Source organism: Anolis sagrei, chromosome 11, assembly GCF_037176765.1.
Source record: "Anolis sagrei isolate rAnoSag1 chromosome 11, rAnoSag1.mat, whole genome shotgun sequence".
NCBI lineage: Eukaryota > Metazoa > Chordata > Lepidosauria > Squamata > Dactyloidae > Anolis > Anolis sagrei.
The window spans coordinates 25,110,824-25,125,259 of NC_090031.1; the positions used below are offsets into that span (position 1 = coordinate 25,110,824).

At 44.7% G+C, this 14,436-nt stretch overlaps 1 protein-coding gene across 4 annotated transcripts in view; it reads right to left on the minus strand.

The window, feature by feature from the left end:
* Positions 1-14,436, minus strand: part of COL26A1 (collagen type XXVI alpha 1 chain) — a 97,711-nt gene that overhangs the window by 37,032 nt on the left and 46,243 nt on the right. The gene's annotated exons all lie outside the window — the stretch shown is intronic.

Consider the following 14,436-nt stretch of genomic DNA (forward strand, 5'->3'; position numbering starts at 1 on the left):
GGCTTGAGGAAAACAGTAACAAGTTTATTGGAACAAGCAAGGTATAACAGATTCGATGTTTCTTCTCTAGAGGCACAAATTTTGATAGGTTACATTAGTAAGGTTTTATGAGTAACTTTAGGTACAGACTTTAAGAGATTTCTTTGAGTAGATATATCTTTCTTCAACAAGCGTTCTTTTACTACAAATAAGCCACCTGGCTTATCTAACTATATTGGCTCACAGCCAAACCCTGATTCTTAATATTAAAGAACCAGTCCTCCCTATAGTTCTCTAACTATAGTATTCCTGATAGTTTTCCACACACCACAGGATCAACTACCTTCTCCTGTAATTCTTTGGTCACAGACTAGTTCCCTGTTTTTCCCACTAGAGAAATCAGTGTTCTCTGTAGCTCACCGGCTTACAGACTAGTTCCCTGAATCCCCACCTAGAGATTTCAGTCTTCCCTGTAACTCTACCGGTCACCATCTCTAACAAAATATAATCCTACATACTTACCATTTATTAACTACTGTTTAAACAACACATAACCATAAGAATAAAAGTTACACATCGTCACAGGCACGTTTGGCGGGGATGAAAGAAAGGGCTTTCTCAATGATTGCCCCTTGGCTATGGAACTCCCTTTCTAATGAGATCAGGTCAGCCCCCTCCCTCTTGTCCTTCAGAAGGATGATAAAAACGTGGCTTTGGGACCAAGCCTTTGGGACTGTGTAATGAGGTGGAGATAGGAACTCTTAGTATGCCAACCAAATTCGATATGGTTGTTGAGACAGTTTTAACTAGAGGGTTTTAACGTCAAGATAAGGGATTTTAATGTTTTTGTATGTGTATAGTCTAGTATGTTTTGGCATTGAATGTTTGCAGTTTATATGTTGTGCTCTGCCCTGAGTCCCCTTCAGGATGAGAAGGGCAGAATATAAATGCTATAAATAAATAAATAAATAAATAAGACTTGGATGCTAGAAGTTTTTGATCAGCTGGCTATCCAGCAGATGTGAAACAGGATTTGGGTAATATCAGTGCAAACATAGTTGTCAATCCGCTAACTCACCAAGGAGAGAGGACAGGAGGGGAGGGCTCCTTGCACTTCCCAGGAAGGAAGAGGAAGAAGCAGAATTCCAGAAGCTGTGGACCAAAACTTCCTTCTTCTAAAGAGGGTCAATGGCTGGGGTGTTGTGTGGTTTCCAAGCTGTATAGCCGATGTGTTCTAGCAGCATTTTCTCCTGATGTTTCGCTTGCATCTGTGGCTGCTATCTTCAGAGTATCTTATAGTAGTCAAGCCAGTGGAGTGTCCAGGGTGGGATAAACGACCATTGTAGCCCAGCCTTTGCTCGCTTTGAATTGTTTCTTGCCTGAAAACATCTTTATCCTGGGTGGGGCTCACTGGCCCTTCAATGCTTCCTGTCTGGAGGCCTTCTGTGTCTGGGTGGCATTCATTAGTCACTGTCTCAAATCTAGTGTTTTTCACTACTGATAACCAAATTTTGTTCCTTTTCATGGTTTTCTTTTCTTTCTGTTGAAATTGTCCATGTGCTTGTGGATTTCAGTGACTTCTCTATATACTCTGACAAAGTGCTTGCTGGAGCAGTCCAGAATATCGGTGTTCTCAAATAACAGTATTCTGTGTCCAGTTTGATTCACCATGTATTCCGCTACTGCTAATTTTTCTGGGCAAATTAAGGCTACAATGCCTTTTATTATTTATTTATTTATTTATTTATTTACTTTATTTGTATACCGCTGTTCTCAGCCCGTAGGCGACTCACAGCGGTTAACAACAAACAGCAAAATACAGTACACGGTAAAAAACAGTAACATCATAACACCTAAACAATCCTATATAATTAACAATAGTCATTCACTGGCGTCTCATCACTGAAAACATGATCCAGGTCCGTCATCCATTGTTCCATTCCTATGTTCATTACACTCATTGCAGTTTTGTGTTCTTGTCCACAGCTATACGGTAGACTCCTTCCGTAGTTAGAGCTTCCCTCTTATCCTTTGCTGAACGTAACATTTTTTCCTCTGCCCCCCTTGTTGTGTGCCTTTAACGCGCTTCCAGGTCCTAGAGACCCAATGTAATTGGACTGCAGTGTTTTCAGAATGTGTGACTTTGCCCAGGGATTGCCAATGGACTCTCCTCATTGAGCAGAGATTTGAACCCTGTTCTCTCGCTCTTTCCTTATAGTGTAAGAATAAGGATGCAGGCTGGCCGAATATTAAACAACACATGTATCACACTCCAGAGAAGAATCGCCTCTGACTTTAAACACCACACCAGCTGGGTAAAATCAGCAAGCAGTTTATTTAGGAATATATGTAGCCAAAGCAGTAAAAAGTAATCCACAGAAAAATAACCCAATATAGTTCATCAGATACAAATGCAGTTGCTGTTGCCCGTTTTTGGTCAAAAGATATTTAGCCGCCTGCACACCTATTTTTATCAGTTTTATACTGATTTATGCAATGCGTTTGATACGAAATAAATCAGATACAAAGGAAGACAGGAACAAAGAGTCAAAGGAAATCCATGAAACTAGGCACCTGAATCCATGAACAATACAAAAAGCGTATCCCATAGGCAAAACATGAGCTAGGAAGTCCTTGGAACATGAAACTTGATGTTATCCCAACATTGACTCAACTGAAACAATTGTCTCTCCCAAAATATTATAAACTCTTCCCTGACTCCAAAACTGCTAGAAGCGCATTCTTTCTTAGTTTCAGTTCATTATCAATCTTCTGTTGAATCCAAGCTGAGCGTCTTAATTGTTGCCCAAACTGCATCTGTTTACCGTTTACTGTTTACTCTGTTTCTTTTCCTATTCAAGGTCTTGCTCCCATCATTAACTCCTGCACCTGGTACCTCAAAATCAGCTACAATCCCAGATAACTGCTCAGGGAACCATGGTGAAAGGCTTTTCTCAAGCTGGGACCTTGAGAATCCCTTTGCCGCAACTTAGGCCTCTCTTTTAAACTCCATTCAGGCCCAAGCAACCCCTCATCTCCAAATCCACCAGGAACCAGATCAACATCCCCATTCCCTTCATGAACATCATCCCCCTTCTCATCATGAATATCAACATGAACATCACACACAATCAAAGGCTGAACAGGCTGAGATACAACAGTGTGATGCCAGCATTGGAATCCCAAGAAGGCCAAGTTGAAAATGGCACAAAGTCGTGAATCGATCTGAAGATCGAGCCAGGAAAGATCAACCTCATTGTTTCTCTTAATTTCGTTCTTCTTAATTTCATTTCTTAGTGCGCAAGTTGCATTGCATTCATTGCAACACCAGGATGCCTCCCGAGTAAGTCGTGTCTTATGCTGGTAGAGCAAAGAGTCGCTTCTTGCACCCAACAACAATGCCATTGTGTTGCTGTTGTTGTTATGTTGACTTATACCCCGCTTTTTTCTCTCAATGAGGAGACTCCTTTGCTTTTAACCAAATGTTGAAATCTATGGCTTGAACGGAAACTAACAAGTGAACATAAAGGGGGAGGAGAGAGAGGTCACAGCTGAGTTCAACATCTGGAAATCCAGCCTCATCCAAATCTGCATCGTTTTTTAAATTGTCTTAAACTATTTTAATGGGTTCGGAACTGTCCTTTTTTTTTTAGAAAAACGTGTCAAATTGTTGAATCTGCTTTTTAGTCTGCTGCTGAAATGAGACTTCACTGTTCAAATAACTTTTATAGGATGAGATCCTTGGGATTAAGAGTGGGATAGACACGACTTCCACATTCTTCCTTTCCTCTGGGGCTGCCCTTGAAGACTGTTTGGAAAGGCAGGGCCTACGAGGGGTGTGCATAACACTACAAAACCTTACTGTATTCCCATCTGTTTTCGGCAGGCCCCCTGTCCTGTTTTCCGAGCCGGTTCCAAAATAGGGCTCCAAAACTTTCAGAATGCTTCGTCAATCCACTAATTTTGGGGAATTATAATATGGACCGTAACCTAAATAGGGTTCTGAGAATTGTAGTCGCTGCTGGTTGCTTCCATTCTTAGCCAATTAGAGATCGCTACTGGTTGTATCCATTGTCAGCTAATCAGAGATCGCTGAGGGTTGCGTCCATTCTCAGCCAAAGATCACTGCCGGTTGTGTCCAATCTCAGCCAATCGAAGATCGTTGCTGGTTGCGTCCATTCTCAGCCAATCAAAGATCGCTGCTGGTTGCATCCATTGTCAGCCAATCAGAGATCACTGCTGGTTGAATCCATTGTCAGCCAATCAGAGATCACTGCTGGCTGCATCCATTCTCAGCCAATCAGAGATCACTGCTGGTTGCGTCCATTCTCAGTCAATCGGAAATTGCTGCTGGTTGCGTCCATTCTCAACCTATCAAAGATCGCTGCTGGTTGCATCCATTCTCAGCCAATCAGAGATCACTGCTGGTTGCGTCCATTCTCAGCCAATCAGAGATCACTGCTGGTTGTGTCCAATCTCAGCCAATCAAAGATTGCTGCTAGCTGTCATCATTCTCAGCCAATCAGAGATCGCTGCTGGTTGCATCCATTTTCACCTAATCATAGATCACTGCTAGTTGTGTCCTTTCTCAACCAATCAGATCACTGCTGGCTGCGTCCATTCTCAACCAATCAGAGATCGCTGCTGGTTGTATCCATTCTCAGCCCATCAGAGATCACTGCTGGTTGTGTCCATTCTCAGCCAAGCAGAAATCACTGCTGGTCACATCCATCGTCAGCTAATCAGAGAATGGGCACAACCAGCACTGATTGGCTGACAAAGAAACGAGAAACAGAGAGAAAAACTTCAACTCCCATCATGCCCTCTGCTATGGAAGGGGCCTTTGGGAAGGAGACTGGGAAGCACTCAGCTTCATCTTCTAAAGAAAGAAAGGGAAAAGGAAGGAAAGGAGCAAAAAAAAAAAAATACACAACCCAATAGTCAAAGAAGGAAAGCAGAGAGAAAGGAGGTTGAGTGTGACTCGGTCGATTTGGCCATTCATAACCACATGAACTGGGATGGGCTGGCCCTACCCAATCCGTTTCGGCTGTTCCGAATACCGAATCAGCCAGACTTTCAGAAGTTCCCGAGGGAAAACGGATACCTGCATATCCCTAAGGCCTACACTGTTGTCAGATGGGCATTTAAGGGTCTTTCTATGGCTAAAAGCAAGCCAGTTCTGTGTCCTGCAAAACCAAAAAGGATGCATTCTTCCACTCCCAGAAACATCATTTGGAGCTGTTGGCAAACTACGATCCCTCCCGCCCCCCACTCCGCTGCCACTCTTTTAGTTATTAATGTGGTTTTATTGTTATGCATGCATGATTTCTTTTTTCAAAGAAGTCCTCCCATGCCAAGAACATATGCTTACAATATGTTTGCAATCAATAGTTAAAGCCCCACAAGTGTATGGCGGTGCTCCGTCCGAACCCTGAAGAGAAGCAGACCAAAAAAGGAGGTGAAGTGCACAAGAAGGGTGAGCGATGATGGAGACACTGGGATGGGGGAAAGGCAAGGAAAGGGCTAATGGTGTCCATGGGGCTGAAGGGGTAAGCGCTGGGATGCAAAGAAGAGGCACTTGTGAAAAGAGAGAAAGGGGCCATTGGGGAAAACACAGGGACACACTTCACCAGTGACTACAGTCCCCAAGGATCACTTTAAACATCATCATCATCATCATCATCATCATCATCATCAGACTCATAGAGTTGGAAGGGAACCCAAGGAACCATCCAGTCCCACCCCTGTTTGGTCAGACAGGAATCATAGAATCTTTTAGTTGGAAGAAACCCCATGGGTCATCTAGTCCAACCACCTGCCAAGAAGAAGGAAAATCACGTTCAAAGCCACCCCAACAGATGGACACACAGAATTATTGTTGTTGCTGTTGTTGTTAGACTCCTAAAGTTGGAAGGTAACCCATGGGGCCATACAGTCCCACCCTTATTTGGCCAGACAGGAAGACAGAATTGTTGTTGCTGCTGCTGTTGTTGTTGGACTTCTAGAGTTGAAGGGACCCCATGGTGGGACCATCCAGTTCCACCCTATTTGGTCAGAGAAGGATAGAATAATTGTTGTTGTTACACTCCTAAAGTTGGAATGGAACCCAAGGGGCCATCCAGTTCCATCCTGTTTGGCCAGACAGGAAGATAGAATTGTTGTTGTTGTTGTTAGACTCCTGAAGTTGGAAGAGAACCCAAGGGGCCATCGAGTCCCACCCATATTTGGCCAGACAGGAAGACAGTTGTTGTTGTTGTTGTTGTTGTTGTTGTTAGACTCCTGAAGTTGGAAGAGAACCCGAGGGGCCATCCAGTCCCACCCATATTTGGCCAGACAGGAAGACAGAGTTGTTGTTGTTGTTGTTAGACTCCTGAAGTTGGAAGAGAACCCGAGGGGACATCCAGTCCCACCCATATTTGGCCAGACAGGAAGACAGAGTTGTTGTTGTTGTTGTTGTTGTTGTTGTTGTTGTTGTTGTTGTTGTTGTTAGACTCCTGAAGTTGGAAGAGAACCCGAGGGGCCATTCAGTCCCACCCATATTTGGCCAGACAGGAAGACAGAGTTGTTGTTGTTGTTGTTGTTGTTGTTGTTGTTAGACTCCTGAAGTTGGAAGAGAACCCGAGGGGCCATCCAGTCCCACCCATATTTGGCCAGACAGGAAGACAGAGTTGTTGTTGTTGTTGTTGTTGTTGTTGTTAGACTCCTGAAGTTGGAAGAGAACCCGAGGGGCCATCCAGTCCCACCCATATTTGGCCAGGTAGTAAGATAGAATTGTTGTTGTTAGACTCCTGAAGTTGGAAGAGAACCCAAGGGGCCATCCAGTCCTACCCCTATTTGGCCAGACAGGAAGATGGAATTGTTGTTGCTGTTGTTGTTGTTGACTCCTAAAGTTAGAAGGGACCCCAAGGGGATCCAATCCAACCCCCATTTGGCCAGGCAGGGAAAACACAATCAAAGCACCCTCAGCAGATGACCCTCCAGCCTCTGTTTAAAGAGCTCAACTCAAAAACTTGCCCATCATCGCTGTGGCCATTCTCATTGACAATAATATCCAAGCTGCAAACAGACAGAGAATGGGGCATTTTGTGATCAACGTTGAATAGCAAGTGGCCAAGAAGGAGAGTGCTTGCGAGTTGCCTTCTCTGTTCCTTCCTTTCTCTCCCAAAGGCGTTTCAATCCAAAGGACATTAAAGTTCTCTCTGAGAGTTCATTCTCAGATGCTTCCAAGCAGCAGCTGGCAATAGGTTACATACCAAAAACCTAAACATTAATGTTTAAGCCAATTAACTCCACTGCATCACAAGACACACTGAGCTCATACCCCCCACAGGACGGGATCAGAATCCCCCCTTCTCTCCTTTCTTTCTTTCTTTCTTTCTTTCTCCCCCACATCCCTTCACTTTTCCTTCCTTCCTTCTTTTCTTTCTCTTCTTTTTCCTTTCCTTCCTTCCTTCCTTCCTTTCTCCCTCCTCATGCCTTCCCCCTTTCTCTTTCTCCCTCCCTCCCTCCCTTCCTTCCTTATAGATAGATAGACTTCCTGGTCATGTTTGGCCTGTAACTCGCTTGAAGCAAGGGAGAGGGTTTCCATGGAAACGGGGAGGACCAAAGTGATTGATATGAAGTGAGAGAGAAACCAACTGTCAGATGGAACTTTGCTTGTAACCATACTGTATGCATTGAGTGTAAGATGGTCAGCTAATGTGGAATGTGCTGCACCAATAGTCTTAGAATACGGGAGTTTCTTCTGATAACAAGAACCCCCCTCCCAAAGAAATCCTGAATTTATATCAGGAATTAGTCACACTTTTACAAGGGTTGGTCTGTAATAATCCCACAAACCAGAATGTTGTTTCTTTCAGATCTAAATCCTAGTTTGACCATCAATGCCTGGATTTACATCCTGGTCATGTTTAGCCTGTAGATCACTTGAAGCAAGGGAGAGGTTTTCCATGGAAATGGGGCTGTGATGGATGGGAGATGAGAGGGAAACCAACTGTCAGATGGAACTTTGCTTGTAACAGTAGTGTATGCTTGAGAAATAAAGCCTTCTATTGTTCCTTCTATAGTGACATCTGACATACACTTATCCATCCAATTCTATGAGGCATTCCTGGATGAACGGATGAGTCTTACATATACTATTTACTTCAGTTCAGAATCCAACGTTAACAGTAGCCAGCTTTTGTGTCGCAGCGCTCGCTTGTCGTCAATAAATGACATCATAAACTTAAGGGAATGTTTAACCTGTGTTAAATAATATCTATTTTTATATAACCTTGTTATTAATATTTGTTCAGATCTTCTTGTTTGTTTGTTTGTTTATCTGATCTGTTGATAATTATTATCATAGATAGACAGACATTTACATACTTATGGGAGTTGGACCAGGGGACCCTGTCAATCTTTCCCAACCCTACGATTCTATGGCGTTATGTCTCCCAAAGTGCACCCTGTTTCCTTCATATCCCATTCTGTGTGACAACCGGACATAAAAGCATGGGAGGCTGGAGGGTGCGCATTCCTCTTGGATGTCACTCACCCCTGCCTGTCTTCCTTTTTGCCCCCCACGTTCCCGTTCTTTGTTTTTCCCAGCCTTGGCAGCAAAGAAAGCGGAAAGAGGGGGGATTCCTGTCCCTCGCAGCCATGCAGTTGTTTTAGATTAACGTATAAATAGACATTAGTGTAATACATCTGTTGTTAATCCACGACTGGGGGGTGGGGAGAGAGAGATGCCAACACATCATTTATTAGAGCCGTCGATCTTACAACGTCCTTCCTTCCTTCCTCCCTAGCGGCCCCTTTGTCTCGTTCTCCGAAAGCAACTGTAATCGTAATGCAGTCGAGGCAGAGCAAGGCTCAATGCATCCCACGATGTGAAAGGGATCTAGGAGTATTAATGGACCCCAAGCTGAACGTGAGCCGAGAGTGTGATGCAGCAACGGAAGCGGCCAATGCACTAGACTGCATCCATCGGAGTCTAGTGTCTAGGGAAGTCATGATATATATAGTCCATATGAAAGGGATCTAGGAGTCAAACTGAACATGAGCCGAGTGTGACGCAGCAGCGGAAAAGGCCAATGCAATCCTAGGCTGCATCCATTGGAGTCTAGTGTCTAGGGAAGTCATTATATATACTTACTTACTTAGGCGATCCCTCGTTGGACGAGTAAGATGGTCTTCCATGATGGGTTTCCTTGTGGATTCATAGGTGGCTGTGGAGCCCTATTCTTGACCTGCATCTTCTCCCACAGTGAAGGCATTGGTTTCCAGGTGGAAGGCGGTTCCGGTCGAGGTTGGCTTGATGCGCCTTCCTCCTGGCACGTTTCTCTCTTTCACCCTCCACTCGTGCCTCCTTGAATTCTGCAGCACTGCTGGTCACAGCTGACCTCCAGCTAGAGCACTCAAGGGCCAGGGCTTCCCAGTTCTCAGTGTCTATGCCACATTTTTTAACATTGGCATTGAGCCTATCTTTAAATCTCTTTTCCTGTCCACCAACATTCTGTTTCCCATTCATGAGTTTGGAGTAGAGTCACTGCTTTGGGAGATGGTGATCAGGTATTCAGACAACGTGGCCAGTCCAGCGGAGTTGATGGTGGAGGAGCATCACTTCAGTGCTGGTGGTCTTTGCTTCTTCCAGCACACTGACGTCTGTCCGCTTGTCTTCCCAAGAGATTTGCAGGATTTTCCAGAGGCGGCGCTGATGGAATCGTTCCAGGAGTTGCATATGACCTCTGTAGACAGTCCATGTTTCGCAGGCATAGAGCAGGGTTGGAAGGACAATAGCTTTATAGACAAGCACCTTGGTATCCCTACGGATGTTACGGTCCTCAAACACTCTCTGCTTCATTCGGGAAAATGCTGCGCTCACAGAGCTCAGGCAGTGTTGTATTTGTCAATGTTGACTTTTGTGGAGAGGTGGCTGCCAAGGTAGCGGAAATGGTCAACATTTTCTAATGTTACACCATTAAGCTGTATCTCTGGCATTGGGGAGGGGATGGCTGGTGACTGCTGGAACAGCACTTTGGTTTTCTCGATGTTCAGTGACAGGCCGAGTTTCTCATATGCTTCTGCGAAGGTGTTTAGAGTGGCTTGTAGATTTTCTTCTGAATGTGCACAGACGACATTGTCATCAGCATACTGGAGTTCTATAACAGATGTTGTTGTATCCTTGGTTTTGGCTTTCAGTCTGCTGAGGTTAAACAGCTTGCCATCTGTCCGATAGATGACTTCCACTCCAGTGGGAAGCTTCCCGTCAACAAGGTGAAGTATCATAGCAATGGAGATGTAGAATAGAGTTGGGGCAATAACACATCCCTGTTTGACACCCGATTCCACCTTAAATGGGTCACTTTGGGTCACATTATATATATAGTCCATATGAAAGGGATCTAGAAGTGTTAATGGACCCCAAGCTGAACATGAGACGAGAGTGTGATGCAGCAACAGAAGAGGCCAATGCAATCCTAGGCTGCATCCATTGGAGTCTAGTGTCTAGGGAAGTCCTTAATATAAAGGGATCTAGGAGTGGTAATGGACATCAACCTGAACATGAGCCGAGAGTGTGACGCACCAGTGGGAAAGGCCAATGCAATTTTAGTCTAATGTCTACCAAAGTCATTAATATATAGTCCATATGAAAGGGATCTAGGAGTCGTAATAGACCCCAATCCTCTTGCAATACAATCCTTCTCTTTTTTATTTTTCTTGCAATACAACCCTCCTCCATTTCCTGCCTTGCACCAAAGTTTCTCCGGTAACTCAGAGCAAACTAAATTCATCTGTGTTGAGAAGCTGAGTTCCAAAACTTGGATTATACATGAATGTGTGTCCAGGTATGCATTCATAAAACCATAAGGCTAATCATGAGCATCTATATAAATAAAAATGTAATATTCGTTTGTGGGATTAACGTAATTTTAAAAAATTGACACCAAATTTGGACACAACACATCTCTCAGGCCAACAAGTGACCATCACTGATAAAAACACTGAAAAACAGCAGAAGAGACTTATAAAGCCAAAAAAGCAAAAAGACACTACAGCGCATGTGCAAAAATGACCAACCCCCCCCCCCGACAAACAAAACACACAATAGCATATTCACACTCTCTTCCGGACTACAGCTCCCAGCATCCCCATCCCCTAGACTAGGCCTTTTAGGAGAGGAGGATGATCCAAATGCACTGCTTCCAAGCTCCAAGCTCTCTTCTCCTTGGATTTCTTTGAGAGCATCCCAATTCCTGGATATTTTCAATTTCCAATTCCTGGACTACAACTCCCAGCAATCCTCCAGATAGATAGATTAGATAGAGATAGCTAGGTAAGTAGGTAGGTAGATCGATCAGGAGGACTGCTGGGAGTTGCAGTCCAAGAATAGGTAGAGAAGGAAGGACAGAAAGAGGAAGGGAAAGAAATGGGAGGGGAGGAAGGGAAGAAGATAAGGAAGAAAGGAGAGAAGGAAGGAAGGGGAAGGGGAAGGGAAGGGAAGGAGGGAGGGAAGGAAGGGAAAGGGGAAGGGAAGGAAAGGAAAGAGGGAGGGAAGGAAGGAAGGGAGAGAGAGAGAGAGAGAGAAGAGAAAGCGGGAGGGAAGGTTGGCCACAGCAATGCATGGCGGGTACAGCTAGTGTATGTGTGTGTGTGTGTGTATAAATGTAATGTTCATTTGTGGGATTAACATAACTCAAAAACCACTGGACGAATTGACATCAAATGTGGACCCAATACACCTATCAGGCCAACAAGTGACCATCACTCATGAAAATACTGAAAAACACAGTGGAAGAGATTTAAAAAGCCAAAAAAAAAACCCCCAAAAATATTACAATGCATGCGCAAAACCACAAACACACACACACACACACATATACACACACAAACCACATATACACAAATAAACACACACACAAAACACATATACGCAGACTGGGCCACAGCAAGGCACGGTAGGGGACGGCTAGTATATATATATATCTTCTACCACACAAGCTACGTTTTTCTCGATATAATTTATACCTGAGTGATACGTCTAGACATGACATCATCGGAAGGTATGCCTGGTGTTTTGTGTTCCGTTTACAATAACCAGGATGCATAATTGCTCTCGTTGGGGTCAGCAAAAGGGGCGATTAGTGGCTTGGGGAGCAGGGAGGAGATGACATTTCTCTCCTCGCAGCTGTTCTGGGGAATGGTTTTTATAGTCGGCGGTTTTCTGCCAAGGAGACGGAGGAGGCCCGACGAAAAGGCAAAAAAATCCCCACGCAAACGGTACGGAGGGGAGGAGGGAGAGAAAAGTGACAAATACCATAGATAATCTTCCCTTCACAAAATGGTTTCGGTGCGTATGGTTCCTATTAAAGCCGGGAGAGAGAGCCAACAACGGACGGATCGCGCAGAATCGCATCTTCTACCCGTTTGGGTGCAACGGAGAGAGTTTCAGCAAAAGTGGAGATTCAGCAAAAAAAGGAAAGGAGATCAGAAGAAGAGGAAAGTCGAGCTCCCTTTGAGAAGCTCCCTTTGAGAACGGCTCCCCATCAAACGGTGCTGGTGCAATGATATGATGGTGACCGGACGGCTCTATTGCTCAGCTTAACTTCTTAGGGTCTGATTCTGCGCAGATTTCAGTAATATAGAATCATAGACTCTTAGAGTTGGAAGAGACCTCATGGACCATCCAGTCCAACCCCATTCTGCCAAGAAGCAGGACAATCGCATTCAACGCACCCCCAACAGATGGCCATCCAGCCTCTGCTTCAAAGCCTCCAAAGAAGGAGCCTCCACCACACTCCAGGGCAGAGAGTTCCACTGCTGAATAGCTCTCTCTCACAGTCACGAAGTTCTTCCTCAACAGTCATTCAGGTGGAATCTCCTTCATTTCCTGTAGTTTGAAGCCATTCCTTCATTGCATCCTAGTCTCCAGGGCAGCAGAAAGGAAGTCTGCTCCCTCCTCCCTATGGCATATTCCCCTCACCCATCGACCCATATTTAAACATGGCCTACATCCTGTTTCCTCCCCACCTCTTTTTCTGCAGGCTCAACATGCCCAGCTCATGAAGCCACTCTGTCCTCATAGAGCTTGTTCTCCAGACCTTTGATCCTCTGAGTTTCCTTCTTCCTCTGGACACAGATTAGAGTCCACATCTCTCTTCAATTGTGATGCCCAGAATTGGACACAATATTCCAGGTGTGGTCTAACCAAGGCAGAATAGAGCATGGGGAGCATGACTTCCCTAGATCTAGGAACTAGGCTCCTCTTGACGCAGGCCAAAATCCCATTGGCTTTTTGCCACTGCATCACATTGTTGGCTCCTGTTTAACTTGTTTTCCACAATGACCCCAAAGTCTTTTTCACACGTTTAAATATGAGCGATGCCTAGGTCCCGAACCAGGTTGAATAGCTCTCTCTCATACGTTCGGACAGGTAATTTGGGCCAGGGCCGTTTAGGGCTTTATAGGCCAAAGCCAGCACTTTGAATTGTGCCCAGTAGCAAACTGGGAGCAGTGGAGCTGGCGTAATATGGGAGTTGTATGCTCCCTGTATGCCGCCCCAGTTATTAACCTGGCTGCCTCTCTCGTTGGACTATTTGAAGCTTCCGAGCAGTCTTCAAAGGCAACCCCAAGTAGAGTGCATTGCAGTAGTCTATCCTAGATGTAACGAGAGCATGGACCACTGTGGCCAAGTCTGACTTCCAAAGGTACGGGCACAGCTGGCGCACAAGTATCACTCAGGCACCTATTTTCATATGTGGTGGTCCTGCCCCGTCGTAAAGAAATACTGGCAAGGCGTACAGGAAGAAGCCCAAAAAATCCTTAAGATCAGATTTCCAAGAAAGCCCGAATATTTTTTACTAGGACTAACTGATGAAGACTTCATGCTGGATGCTAACGAGGACATCCTTTGGATGTACCTATCGACAGCAGCGCGAATAGTATTAGCACGACATTGGAAAGAAAACCAGATGCCCACAGTGAAAGAATGGTTGGTTAAAATCTCGGAAATAAGGGATATGGACAAATTGACCTTCCTGTTGAAATCAAGTACTGGAAAGCCTATTAAACAGACGGATTGGGCGAACTTTGATGAATACGAGACAAAGAAATACGAATCGTAAAGGAGTATACGCAATTGCAAGAGACATAGTTAATGAGAGTGTAGAATGAACTAGGTGCAAGTCAAGTACGGAATGGACAGTATACCTCCGGAAGAGCGTACGGAAATGCTCTGGATGGAAACTAAATGGAAGTCACCACCCAACATCCCTCCAAAGAAGGAGGGATAGTGGGCTCATGTCGTGTGTGTCCGTGATAACACCTTCCCCTTCCCCCACCCAAAGACGTCCCTCCCCCACCCCCTTCTTTCCCTGGAATGTGATTGTATGTTATATACATTGAAATGTGGATTTTATACATATATGTGCAAACGATGTTTTTTTTTATCTTATATCGATGTTTCTACTTTTC